General features: G+C 41.9%; 1 long non-coding RNA gene across 1 annotated transcript in view; it reads left to right on the top strand.

Annotated features, from left to right (window-relative positions):
• The first annotated feature begins 102 nt into the window (after window positions 1-102).
• Window positions 103-12,524, top strand: part of LOC108306742 — a 32,982-nt gene continuing 20,560 nt past the window's right edge. The window contains exon 1 of the long non-coding RNA XR_001826259.2: window positions 103-467. This is a non-coding gene — a long non-coding RNA (uncharacterized LOC108306742). The remainder of the gene's footprint in view (window positions 468-12,524) is intronic.

Here is a 12,524-nt window from a genome sequence, read left to right as displayed (position 1 = left end):
AAAAAAAAAAAAAAGAACACAACTGTTCATTGCACCTCTTTTTGTTTTTAACTGGCAAATAAAAACTGTATGTTTATGGAGGGGAAGACAAGGAAAGGGGAGATGTCTGTCAAAGAGCACAGTTTCGGTTAGACGGGAGGATCAGCTCATGCTTATTTCAAAACATAGTGACTATAGTTAATATACTATGTACTTCAAAACATCTAAAAGAAAAGATTTCAAGTGTTCTCACTGCAAAGAAAGGATAAATATTTGAGACGCTGAACTTTTTAAAAGTTACATTCTTAAGCTTTTCAAGGCTTGTCTAATAAGTCTGGAATTCCCGCCCTTGGCAGTGCGAGATGGAAGCTGATGTCGCAAGGGTGGCCGAGAAGCAGCTGGGCTGAGCCGCTAAAAGCACAGAGGCCGGGGCCAGACTCCTCAGCCTGAAATCCTGCTTCCACCAAGCGCTAGCTGGGTAACTTCGGGTAAGTCACTAAGCCCTTCTCTGCTTTGGTTTCTGTTTTATATAAAATTGGATTAGATATGGGAAGATAACGTGAGTTAATACTTATAAAGTGCTTAGAACAGTGTCTAGCACATAGCAAGTACTACGTGCTATTTGTCACATTCATTTTTAAGAGAAGAAAAAAGAGAGAGATCGCTTTGGACTGTTAGAGAACCGAAAGAAACTGAATTATGACTCCAGAGTTGGGGGTGGCTGAAGTGTTACTTTCTGTACCATGTGGAAAGGGGAAGTCACGCCCCTTATGATGACATCAGGCTGTGAGGACAAGGAAAGGTAGCTGTGGTTGGACAGAGGGAGGTGAGATTGGAGGAATAAAGCCCCAGCGGTGTTACAGGGACACAAGGCAGCCACAGAAGGAAAAAGTGTGGCAGACCTGCCAGAAACCAAACCAGAAATGAGAAAAGAAAGAAGGTGTCGACGGACCGCTTCTGCCCACGGCTGGTTTCTAGGAAGAAGTCATGTAACTGATGTATCTTTTCAAATGATTTACATACTCATGCCTCTTTCATTCACAACTTGTGTAAAATTAAACGATTTTTTATTCATACTATGGGTAGGTGCTGCACCCCAGGCACTGCAAGATGCATTTCAAACACATAGTCTCATTTAAACACAGTAATATTGCAACAGAAATGCTGTGGTCTGCATTTTACACGTGAAACACTGGAGGTCCAGGAAGGTCATAACCTCCCTCAAAGTCACAGGGCTAGTCAGAGCAGAGCTGAAATCCAAGCTCAAAGCCACCTGCCTCCAGGGTGCACTCACAACCACTCTGAGAGACTCTGCACCTTCAGGTGTTCTGTGGCAATGCTGCGAGGTGGGAAGAGCTCTCGATTAGGAAGTCGGTGGGTCGCCTCTGGCTCCTGCCGGGCCATAAACTAGCTGCTCATTTTGTATTTGAGTCAGAGCAAGAAAATCCCAAGACTGGGCCTGTCATATCCAAGATGAAAATTGTACAGCTCTAGTAAGGAAGAGCAAGAGTTTTAACTTATTTTTATCATATTTTATTTAGTATCTGATTTTGCCAACTAAGGAGAACTTTAACCCAGAGACGAGTGGGTGTTAGTTATGAGGGGAAAATAAGGAATTAGCTTAATCAGAAATGAGAAAGTAGTTCAGTGGAGATCTATAAGAAACAAATTCTCATTTCCTCATGGCTACACAGAAAATACTGTTTCAGAGTCAATCAAGATGAAAATTAAACATGAGGCTGCCCAGGAAACTCTCATGAGTTACCAAAGGAGATGGACCGGCCGTGGGTCTGTGGCTGTTGTTGCTTGTGTGCACCGGGGCCTTCCGCTAGGGGGCAGCACCCTCCAGCTCCCAGGCAGGTGCAGTCCAGTGCAGTGTTGAGAACTGACTTCAGTGCATAGAGGAGAAATTAGTATCTCCTTTGGCCCACACATAAACCCCTGTTCTCCCATCTGGCTTTGATAAGTCATAAAGCAGGTATTTTCACCTCTGCCTCGCAGGCTTCTATATGTCTCTCAATTGACTCTGACCCCAGGAAAAAAAAAGAGATGGCTGTTAACAGTAGCAACAACTAACACATGATTTATGCAAAATTGTGCCCTTGAACTTGGCTTCTTGCAGCATGCATATTAAGTATATTTTAGCAAAATGAATTTTATTGGCTATTTTAAATACGAAAGAGAATGTAAAATGTGTCAATTTCTAACTCCCTGAATAATTCCAAGGAACATTCCGGAACCGTGTAACATTTATACTGCTGTTCATCGACATTAGTAGTCATCTCATCACTCGGTTCTAATGCGGGTCTAGGTCCTTGTGCTGATTTTTATTTCTGTGAATTTTAGAGGTTCCTGTGCCCTTTCTTTTTCCCAGTAATGTGTTGGTATTCTGCTGATGTCCAATTATCCTTTCAGCCTTCTTCTTTGAGAGGGGTAATGTTGCTGTCGTTTTTCTAACAGACCATTTAAATGATAACCTCTTTAAAAACTGACATTTTTATTACTTTTTTGATTTAAGTGCAAGTATTTGAACGTACTTTGAGAAGACATCATTGCTTGTGTGCTAGCTGGGGTTGATCATAAACAGCAGAGTAAGACCTCCGCATAAGACCTCAACCCTGCTTTGGGAATGGTTATGACGATAAACCATTCTGGGTATTCTCACTCTGCCTATTTAGGAAATCATATTTATTTATTTGACATACACTGGTCCCAACTGCTTTCAAGTGTTGTTCCTACTAAGTACAGATTAGTTGAATGGGGCAACTTTATCAAAACCACATGCATAACGGGAAGTGGGAATGGGCCACTAAGAAGCATCTAGAAAAAGATTTATTGGGTTATGCTGTAAGTTTTGTAAAAGGAAACCTGTTTAATATCTGACAAAAATCTTCAAAAAGATCAAACAGGAAGCATAAATGCTACTGGCAAAAGTAGCAACCATAGAACCTTAAACTACTTATGATCATAAAGGTAGCGAGTAGCTATTAAAACTGACTTTCTCTTATTTCTAAGATTCCTTGATATGAATAGAATTCTGATGAACTAAGCTTTCATGTTAGTTAGACAGCACTCTCTGCTATTTGTATACTGAGCATCACCAACTCAAGCCAGCTTTCCAAGATGTTTCTGCTTTAAGCAGAGAATACATAGCTCCTGTCCAGGAGAAACTAGATGGACCTTAAGCAGAAAGTGGAGACAGAGCATTTTAAAGCAATATGCATATAAGCTCAATCTATATATAATGATTGTAAGACATTTATGTCTCCCTTAGCAGAATTAAATAAATCAAATACACAGGCACAAAAGTAGTCTTGCAGAACTTATTTTCTTTTTTTTCCCTTCTTTCAATAACAATTCCTTCCTCTTGTTACAGGTAGCATTAGTTCAATGACATTTAATTCCTTAGATATATATATATCACATTTTTTAATGAGTAGTCAATTATTAGATAGATAAAAAGAAAAAAGGAGAGAAAAAATTTAAAAGCCTAAGTGACTTTAAAGAATTGACTTCCTTCTTGAGTCTATTTGATTACATACAATCATATAGCCCTCACGCAGAAATAATTCTAAGTAATCCAGGCAATGTTTCCCAGCTGATTAAATTTAGTTAACAACTGGTGTTGTGAATCAATCAATCAAATACCAATTAATTCATAAGGCAGCTGAAAAGAAAAGTTAGGGAAAATTTTATATTTTACCCTGGGAAGTACATTTACATTATCAATGTTTATATTAGTCTCATTTATGTTTCCTGTTGTTTTTTAATCTCCACCTTTGATTAATTTCTTATTTCAGCTGCCTCCTAATCTCATCAGTTGCACAAATCAATATCCAATGTTGACTAGTGTCTGGTGAACCCTAACCACGGGATAGCTACTGCTCCACTGTTTCATGTCTTAAAAGAAACAACATCTATTGGTCATCAGAACTGCAACCAAAGAGAATTCTACTCATTTGAATACTCTATGTAGCACGACGAATAATGTTTTTAACAATGTTTTTATAATCATAAACCCAAATTTCATGAAGTTGCTTCTTGTAGGGTCTGTCAATTCAATTCGAGCTTTACATTCCAAGTTCACTATAAGAAAAACAAATGCACTAAGAGACAAAAGCAAGGTAGTCCAGTCTCCGTAACTGACCACGGGTAAGCAGGGGTAAGCTCTCAGGTACTACGTATCTTTACATTCTCTTGTTTCGTAAGTCTCACCATATATATTTCACATAAATTTTTGGAAAAGTGTATCTCCTACTAGCAGTGTTAGCCATTTACTGATGCTTAGCTCAAAATTCACCCTTTTTGCCTGCTCTATGAAAATGGTTCTGAGCCACTGGAATATTTTCACTTTGCTAACTGTTAAAATATTTAGCTTTGTCAGTTAAGGTCACTGGGGAGATACAGCAGGTGTGTTTTGCTTCCTGCCCTGAACAGGTTCCTACAGGGCAGGCAGCTCCCCTATACTCTGAGACTTCTGCAAAGCAGGGCAGCCAGGGGTGCCTGGCACCCAGAATCCTCCCCCTACAGCCTCTCTTGGGCACTGGGTGCAGAGGCTCGGTGCCTCCGGAGAAATACATTCTCACAAGGAGCTTCCCTTGTCACTTAGAAGGAATATTTCCGGTGACTTCCAGAGGGTGGATTTCCAGCAAGTCCTACCAGTGCCGCACCACAGTGACCTGCCTGCCATCCAGTGACATGGGGTTGTGCCCTCCCAGTGAGGTCTGGCTCTCAGCCCTTCCTCGGGTGTTCCTCTTAGGCCTGGGGGAATGGCAGCTTTTTCTAGCTGCTATGCCAATACTCCTTAGAACCCTCTACTTCTTATTAGCCAAACTCCTTACTCCAGTCTCCCGTTACAGTTGATAATTCTTTATATTCAGCTTTCTCTATTAAAATTTCTGGATGATTTCTCTCTCCTAACTGATACATAGAATAACTAATAATGAGTAATGCTAAAGTCATAACACACTAACACTGCTTAAAATTAACCCAAGTTAACCGAAGGACAATGCCTACCTGTTAGCTTTTTATTATTGTCACTATAATTTTATTTTGACACCAGGAAAAAAATTAAATTTTTGAATATTTTAATTACATGTCAAATGTTAATAATAAAGACTTGTTAGTTGAGTAATGTGAAAAAGGTAAACACTTAAGAATTTTTATTTTGTCAGAAGCTGCTGCGTGAGTTACACAAATATTACCCTATTGGGTTCTATTTTTAAAAAACTTCAAGGCATATTGTTGGTGCCCCACTATATAGACAAGGTAACTGAGACTAGAAGTTAAGTAACGTGCTCAAATTCATATAATCCATAAACAGTCAAGCCTAGATTCAAAGCCAGATTCTCTTGAACTCCAGAGTTTTTTCTTAACACAACTCAAAGCATCAAGGCAGCTTCTGTGGAAAGTCTGAGCCAGTCATTTTCTGCATCAACACAACAGCAGTTGTGCTCCAGGCCCAGAGTTGCTTTCTTTCCTGCTTTTCTTCCTTTGTTAATTTAATCTCATTCCCTGAATATATGTGCAAATTAACAGGAACTCAAGTTTACAACTATCTTGGACAACTCCAATCTCTCTTTTTGGGCAGAGGAGTTAGAGAAGTGGCAATTTATATTTAAAAATAATTCTCCTTCGTATTTTTTCTTTTCACATACATATCTCTGTACCAACATATCGAAAAACAGATTTTATATATTTTCCATACTTCCTCCTGGAAACAAACATTTCCTTTGATTACCTATTAAAAAAGAATTCCCCTTAGGAAAAAACTGAGGAATCATCTCTTGGGTTGCTAAAATGTTTCCTAGACCTTCCCATTTCTTGCTGAGAAGATGAGCATTGAAACCTTGCTGTTTTTTTTCTAAATGGCAAAATCCATAAAAATCAAAGACAAATCTCCGTAACTTGAAATTCAGATGAGAATTCTGTATTGCTGGGTTTGAATCTGACTCAGATCTTGGTCATTGTTAAACGCTTACTCACACGCCTCGGAGCATTGGCACTGAAAACTCCATACAGGACTCAAGGTGACAGCACAATGCCCCCTGAGAACGAAGAAAGGGTGAAGAGTGCATATTTTCTATCACCTTTTTCTTTCCTAAGAGAACAATGACAAAACCATAGGAACCAGAGGATGGTTCAAGGAATTGAAAATCTTTACACAGAAGGAAGCAAAAAAAACCAGACACCTACTTGGCAAGGCCGTCTCACCAAAACAGTCTAATATGTATAAAAACATCAATCCACTCAAACAGCATTCTCCCCAAGACAACCGTGCGGAGTCAGGAGCCTGCGGATTTCCTCTGCTCTCCTCCGCATAGCCTGTTCAGTATCATTGAAACATTTTCATTCTTTTGGACTTGAAAATCACATTTCACTTTGCTCTTAGGGGAATGGCTGCAGATTCTCACACTCAAGCTTCCTTCAAAATGCTGAGCTAACGGAGAGGCTAACTGAACTAGTGACCAAAATCGAGCCCGACTCCTTCATCCTCACTCCTCCCTCAGCCTTAAATAATTCTTTTAAGCAAAGCCAAGATAGGAGAAACAAATAGCTCCTTTCAAAACACTGCTTTCTGTCTGCTGCTCACCTGCTTTTTAATGACTCAGAGCCATCCAATTTGAATTGCAAACCATGGGAAACGTGGGTTTTCTTTGTAAAGCACAACATACCTTATGTGCTCTCACATAATATAACAATAATTAGTCATTTAAAATCAACCAAGTGTTCTAGTTGTTTAAGAAGAATTCTATTCAATGACAATGCACATAATTTTAGAGGCCGAACTACAGTGACTATGAAGTATGAAATAGCTTAGTCCAAGCTTCTATAGGATGTAGACATTTTGAAATGCTTTTAAAACCTGGCATCTAAAATCTATTCAGAAAATTACAGTCATATGTTTGAGTACTCACCATGCCTTACAATTTTTGATTAAAAGTAGCTCGTCTCTGTGAAACAGATTCCACATTATTGGTGACCTACATGACAAAAGAAAAAATATCAAGTTTAGAAGATGATTGAATGATGTGCAAGCTCTGCGCTCCATGGTTTATTGCTGAAGTCCAGTTCTGTGCACTTCAACATTTAACACTGTGACCTGAGAGCTGGGTCACAGAGTTTTTATGTAACTGGGGTGTGAACCTTTTTTGCAGGGGTTGGCTAAGGTAATAGTAATCGGTAAGATTAATGGGCTTAAGGCTGTTATAGCAGTGGAAGAATGCATGTTTGCTACTTTTATTTGGAATTGCACCAATGTTTTTAGTTCCTAATGCCAGCGGATGACTCTAATCCTTTAAAAGTTGAGAAAGTCATGTTGGGGGCATGGGTTAGCAGTTCTTACATACTTTCTTGGTTGGTAGGAAGTTGCAGGCTTCTATTGTTGGATTCACAATCTAATGTTTTGATTAAACTATAGCTACAGCATGCAAACCCCCAAAATAATTTTAGGGTTTAAGGATAATAGAAAATAGGTGCAACATGTATAAGCATTAGTGCATTATCTCGTGTAAAGGAAGGTTTAATACTGTTAATATAATATGTAAGTGCCCCTCGTTGTGTAGTGATTCGCATATTTAGGGAATAAATAAAGTATATTAAGTCCTATAAGCATAATAGTGATATTAGATCTGGAGAATGAGGCCATAGTCTCAAAGATTTCTCTTACTGGATTAATGGTAGGGGGTAAGGTGAGGTGAGTAAGATTTGCTAGAAGTCATCAAGAGGCTATCAGTGGAAGCAGTGTTTGAGGGCATCAGGTAAGTAATACGGTTTGGCTATAGACTTGCTCGTAGTTGGAATTTGCTAGGCAGAATAGTAAGGATGAAGTGAGTCCATGAGCAATTATAAGGGTGACAGCACCTGTAAAGCTTCAAGGGGTCTGAATGAGGATAGCCGTAATAACAAGTGCTATGTGGCTTGCAGAGGAATAAGCAATAAGTGATTCTGGATCCGTTTCTCACAGACAAATAGAGCCTCTCATAACTATCCCTCATAGGGACAATATGAGGAAAGGGTATGCTTCAGGTTCTGTTAGGGGATGGAGGATAAGAGTAAGTCGTATTATACCACAGCCACCTAGCTTTAGGAGAACTGCTGCCAGTACTATTGAGCCAGCAACAGGGGCTTCTACGTGGGCTTTGGGGAGTCCTACGTGAAATCCGTATAGAGGTGCTTTTACTATACATGCTATGATACATGCTAGTCATATAAGATCATCGGATCAGGAAGCTAATAGCTCTTGGGTAGTAAGTATTATTATTAGCATATTTAGTGAACCTGAGGTATTTCGAGTATAAACAAGTGTTAAAAGCAGAGGAAGTATCCTATTTAGGAATAGAGCTGAGGTAACTTCAAAATCATTTCTTCTGCATGTTTTACATTAGGAATTCATAAGATTTTTCCAGTCTTCCTCTATGTGAGTCTGTTGTTTGTTTTTCTAACAGAGAAAAACTCCCCATGTCTTCAAATACAATCAGCTTTCCACCAAGATGTTCCTTGTTTGTGCTGCGGTTTCTCATCTCATTGGGGAAACCACAGCACCCCCTTTTGAGGAATACAGTTGATCAAGTCAGGAGGCCAACAGCTGTCTTTGAAAGAACTATCTTAGTGCTCTGATAAGTTTTATTTTTCAGTAAAATGTTAGGTACCAGTAATCCTCACTTTAAAAACCTGTTCGTAGGAGCCACAATCCACAGGGAGAGAACCCCCAAATTAATCCACGTGTCCAACCTGGATAGTCAGGTATGGGGTTCCTGACTGATCTGTCAGGCACTGACCTCACCTGCCCGCTCCCCACACACTGCACAGTCTGGGAGCCACGCCCTGCCTCCGTGGCTTCACAGGGGGCACAGTGTCACCAAACTACGTCTGTGTCCTCAAATTCAGAAAGAGATGGAAGTGCAAGCTCTCCATTCCCGCACTTTCAAAGGAATGTCATCCACGGACTACGTGTTTGACGTTTTTCCGTTTTTAGTGTCAAAAACTTGGCCTGTCTTCTTCTCTTTCATCCCAGGGCCTAGCAGAGTGTCTGGCCACAGTAGAATGCTGAGGATCGGGATTCATGGACAACTCCAGCCCCAATACAGGTGAGATCTTGCAGAGGCCACCTACCCTTTCTAAGCTTCGGAGGACTGTTTTGAGGAGTAATGAGGTCATGTACAATGTTTGGCACTTCGTGATTATAATTATGCTTTCCCTTATCAGTGACACCTTAACAGAGCAGAGGATGCAGTAAGATGGGGTGCCCCATACACCAAGCTGGAGAGCTTGTACCTGGTCTCCCAGAGACCACCAATCACTTCAGTCTGTCTAAGACAGAGGGGCCTCCCTGGATGTGGGATTTCAGTGCCAGCAATGGGCCAGACCTAAACAAACCAGTTGGTGGGTCACCCACTCTTCAGATAACAGTAAGATGGGAGAAATGCTGTAGAATGGGGTTGAACTGTCTGAAACTGCTAAAATTTGACCATTTTAAATCTACCAAAATGACAAATTTGTATGCCTTAATTAAATGATTGTCCATTCCCAAAATAGTGGATCTGGTCAGGCATGGTGGCTCAGGCCTGTAATCCCAACACTTTGGGAGGCCGAGGCAGGCAGATCTTGAGGTCAGGAGTTCAAGACCAGCCTGGCCAACATGGTGAAACTCCGTCTCTACTAAAAATACAAACATTAGTTGGGCATGGGGGCATGCGCCTGCAATCCCAGCTACTTGGGAGGCTGAGGCAGGAGAATTGCTTGAACCCAAGAGGAGGTTGCAGTGAGCCCAGATTGTGCCACTGCGCTCTGGCCTGGCAACAGAGCAAGACTCTATCTGGAAACAAACAAAAAAACAAGCAGAAGTAGAGGATCCACGCGCTGATTCCCAGAGTGCTGATTCCTCCTCCGTAACACACCAGCAGCAATCATTCATTCTTGGTGCACAGCTGGTGCTGACATCTGAATTCTCTGAAAGAGTTTGAAGATGTACATCCTTGGTGGGGTGGCCCAGTTAGCGGAGGAAAATTGAAAGAGTTATTTAAAGCAGGTCTCAAACATGTTTTTTGGAAGGGAAGATCTGTCTTTGAACTTCCCAGCTAACCAAAAGCTAAAGTAGGATTTTCTGTAGGAGCAAATGTTTAATAAGAGAGACAGGCAAACTCAGCCGGCTCCAGCAGGTAACCTGAACGGGCCATTAGTTGAGGTCACGTTCATAAAGCCTGTCAGGTGATTTTGATGCTCAACTCACACTGAATTTGGAGGCACTAACACTTCCCCTTCTAGGTTTCATTTTGAAATACGGTGACTTGCCCACACAGACTTGGAAGCCTGGGACTGTCTACACCACGCACATTCATCAGACTAATGTCAATCAGTTTTAAGTTACAAGGAATCTGGCGCAAAAAAAAAAAAAAAAAAAGGAAACACCCCACCTTTGTGAATCTCTTTTATAGCAAAATTTAAAAACACGGGAAGACAGGCAGCAAATGAACTTGAATTTTCAGCTTGTTTTGGCATGATGTAAACAGCCGGAATTTGCGGTGTTCATTTTTTCTGAAATTTAATTCTTGGCTTCCTTTGAGTAGAAGGCATTACAATTGACGTTCAACTATAAAATGGATTTAAGGTTTCCACAGATCACATCCTGGGGCCTTTAAGCAACAGTAGCCTGTGGGGCTGTAAGGAATTGTAGCTCAGTCAATGGCTTGATGTGATTCAGACTTCCAGTGGTCTCTGAGCTACCTGGGGTGTGAGAAGAGGAGCCTGGGAGCCGCAGGAATTTCTGAGGCCTGTCCCTGTCTTCAGCTGATAAGCGGAAGACTCTTCATGGGTGTCCAGCCAACCCATCCGTTTTCATCACCAGTTATTAAAAAACCAGGGACAGAACCAGAAGCAGTGGCTCACGCTGTAATCCCAGCACTTTGGGAGGCTGAGGTGGGTGGATCACGAGGTCAGGAGATCAAGACCAGCCCGGCCAACACGGTAAAATCCCATCTTTACTAAAAATACACACACACACACACACACACACACACACACACACACACACAAATTAGCTGGGCGTGGTGATGCACCCCCGTAGTCCCAGCTACTGGTGAGGCTGAGACAGGAGAATCGCTTGAACCCAGGAGGCAGAGATTGCAGTGAGCCAAGATCAGGACACTGCACTCCAGCCTGGCAACAGGCGAGACTCTGTCTCAAAAATAAAATAAATAAATAAATAACCAGTGACAGAGATCTTTCATGTGCAAAGGCCAGATGGCTTATCTACGCAAATTCATGAAGGCTCCACAGTGATTTCCAGTTCTCACAAACACAAAATCCTTCACTTTGAAGCCAGCCCACAGCCATTTCTACCATTTCCTTTGCTTTCAGCAAATGTGTGCTGTCTTCTGTGCCTGCTTTTCTGCTCCCTGGATGTGTCCTTTGGGAAGAGTTATCTAATTCCCCTGATCCCGGTCATTTTCCTCATTTGAAAAATGCATCAGTGGACAGGAGAATGTGAGAAAATTGAATGAACTAATGCAGCAAATCAACTTATAGCAATGACTGGCACAAAGCGAGTTTCCAATGAGAGATGGCGATATTCTTCTTCTATTCATGGATCTTTTTCTAGTTCAGTAATTCTAAACTGTTTTAAAATATAAGCTTTATTGTCATTTAGGTCTGGCAAGGCCAACAAATCATGAGACAAGTGCCACTGAAGACACAGTTCGTTACTCACAGGTCCCAAGAGGAGGCGGTGCACCACATGGGGGGCGGTGCATAGAGGGAAGCCTCAGGGTCAGTCGGCAGGTGGGTGGGGAGCAAAACACCAGCAAGAGCCTTTACAGTGGTTTCCCCTGGGGAACACAGGCAAGGCAGGAGACACAGGCTTTGGACTGGCTGGTCTGAATCATTTCAGGGCTTGTCCTTAGCTGTCTGGTGCCTGCCCTGGGGTGATTAGGGAAGGGGACACTGGCCCCAGTGTGAAAGCCCCTTAGAGGAGGTGGTGGGAGTAGGCTGTGGACTGCTTGCTTTGCATATGAAAGGCAAGCTCTGGGGGAGTTGCATGTGATCCCTAGGAATTAGATAACCACCCGGGAAGGGCCAGTCCCTTCAGATGGCCCTTCAGAGCGCAAGGCTCCAGCTGTCAAAGTAAGAATAAAAGAAAAGGCACAGTGAATACATAAACTCTCCTTCCATACCTCAGGAGACCTGCATATCTGAGCTCACATTAGGCTTCTCTTCACCCACCTTCACCCGAATCCTCAAAGGCATTACATGGGATCTCTTGCAAATGTACAGTCTCCCAAATGGTAGAGACCAGCTCGAAGCAAAAGGAAACGCTCAGAAAGGTCTGTTGCTTTCTTCTTCTTTCTGAAATCCAGAGGCATCAGCCCTGCCATGGTTCACACCAGCACTGCAGCCAATGGATGTAGAGGCGAAGTAAGAGGCTGGCCTGCAAGGGCGACACAGATGAAGTGGAGATGAGGTAGGCCCAGCATCCATTTCTCAAGATATTACCTCCTTCCCCTTCATTGAGATATGGGAGTGATAGTTAATGAGGGCTCCTTTCCCTG

This window comes from Cebus imitator, unplaced genomic scaffold (genome assembly GCF_001604975.1).
Source record: "Cebus imitator isolate Cc_AM_T3 unplaced genomic scaffold, Cebus_imitator-1.0 Scaffold73, whole genome shotgun sequence".
Lineage (NCBI taxonomy): Eukaryota > Metazoa > Chordata > Mammalia > Primates > Cebidae > Cebus > Cebus imitator.
This window is presented reverse-complemented; position numbering and strand designations above follow the sequence as displayed.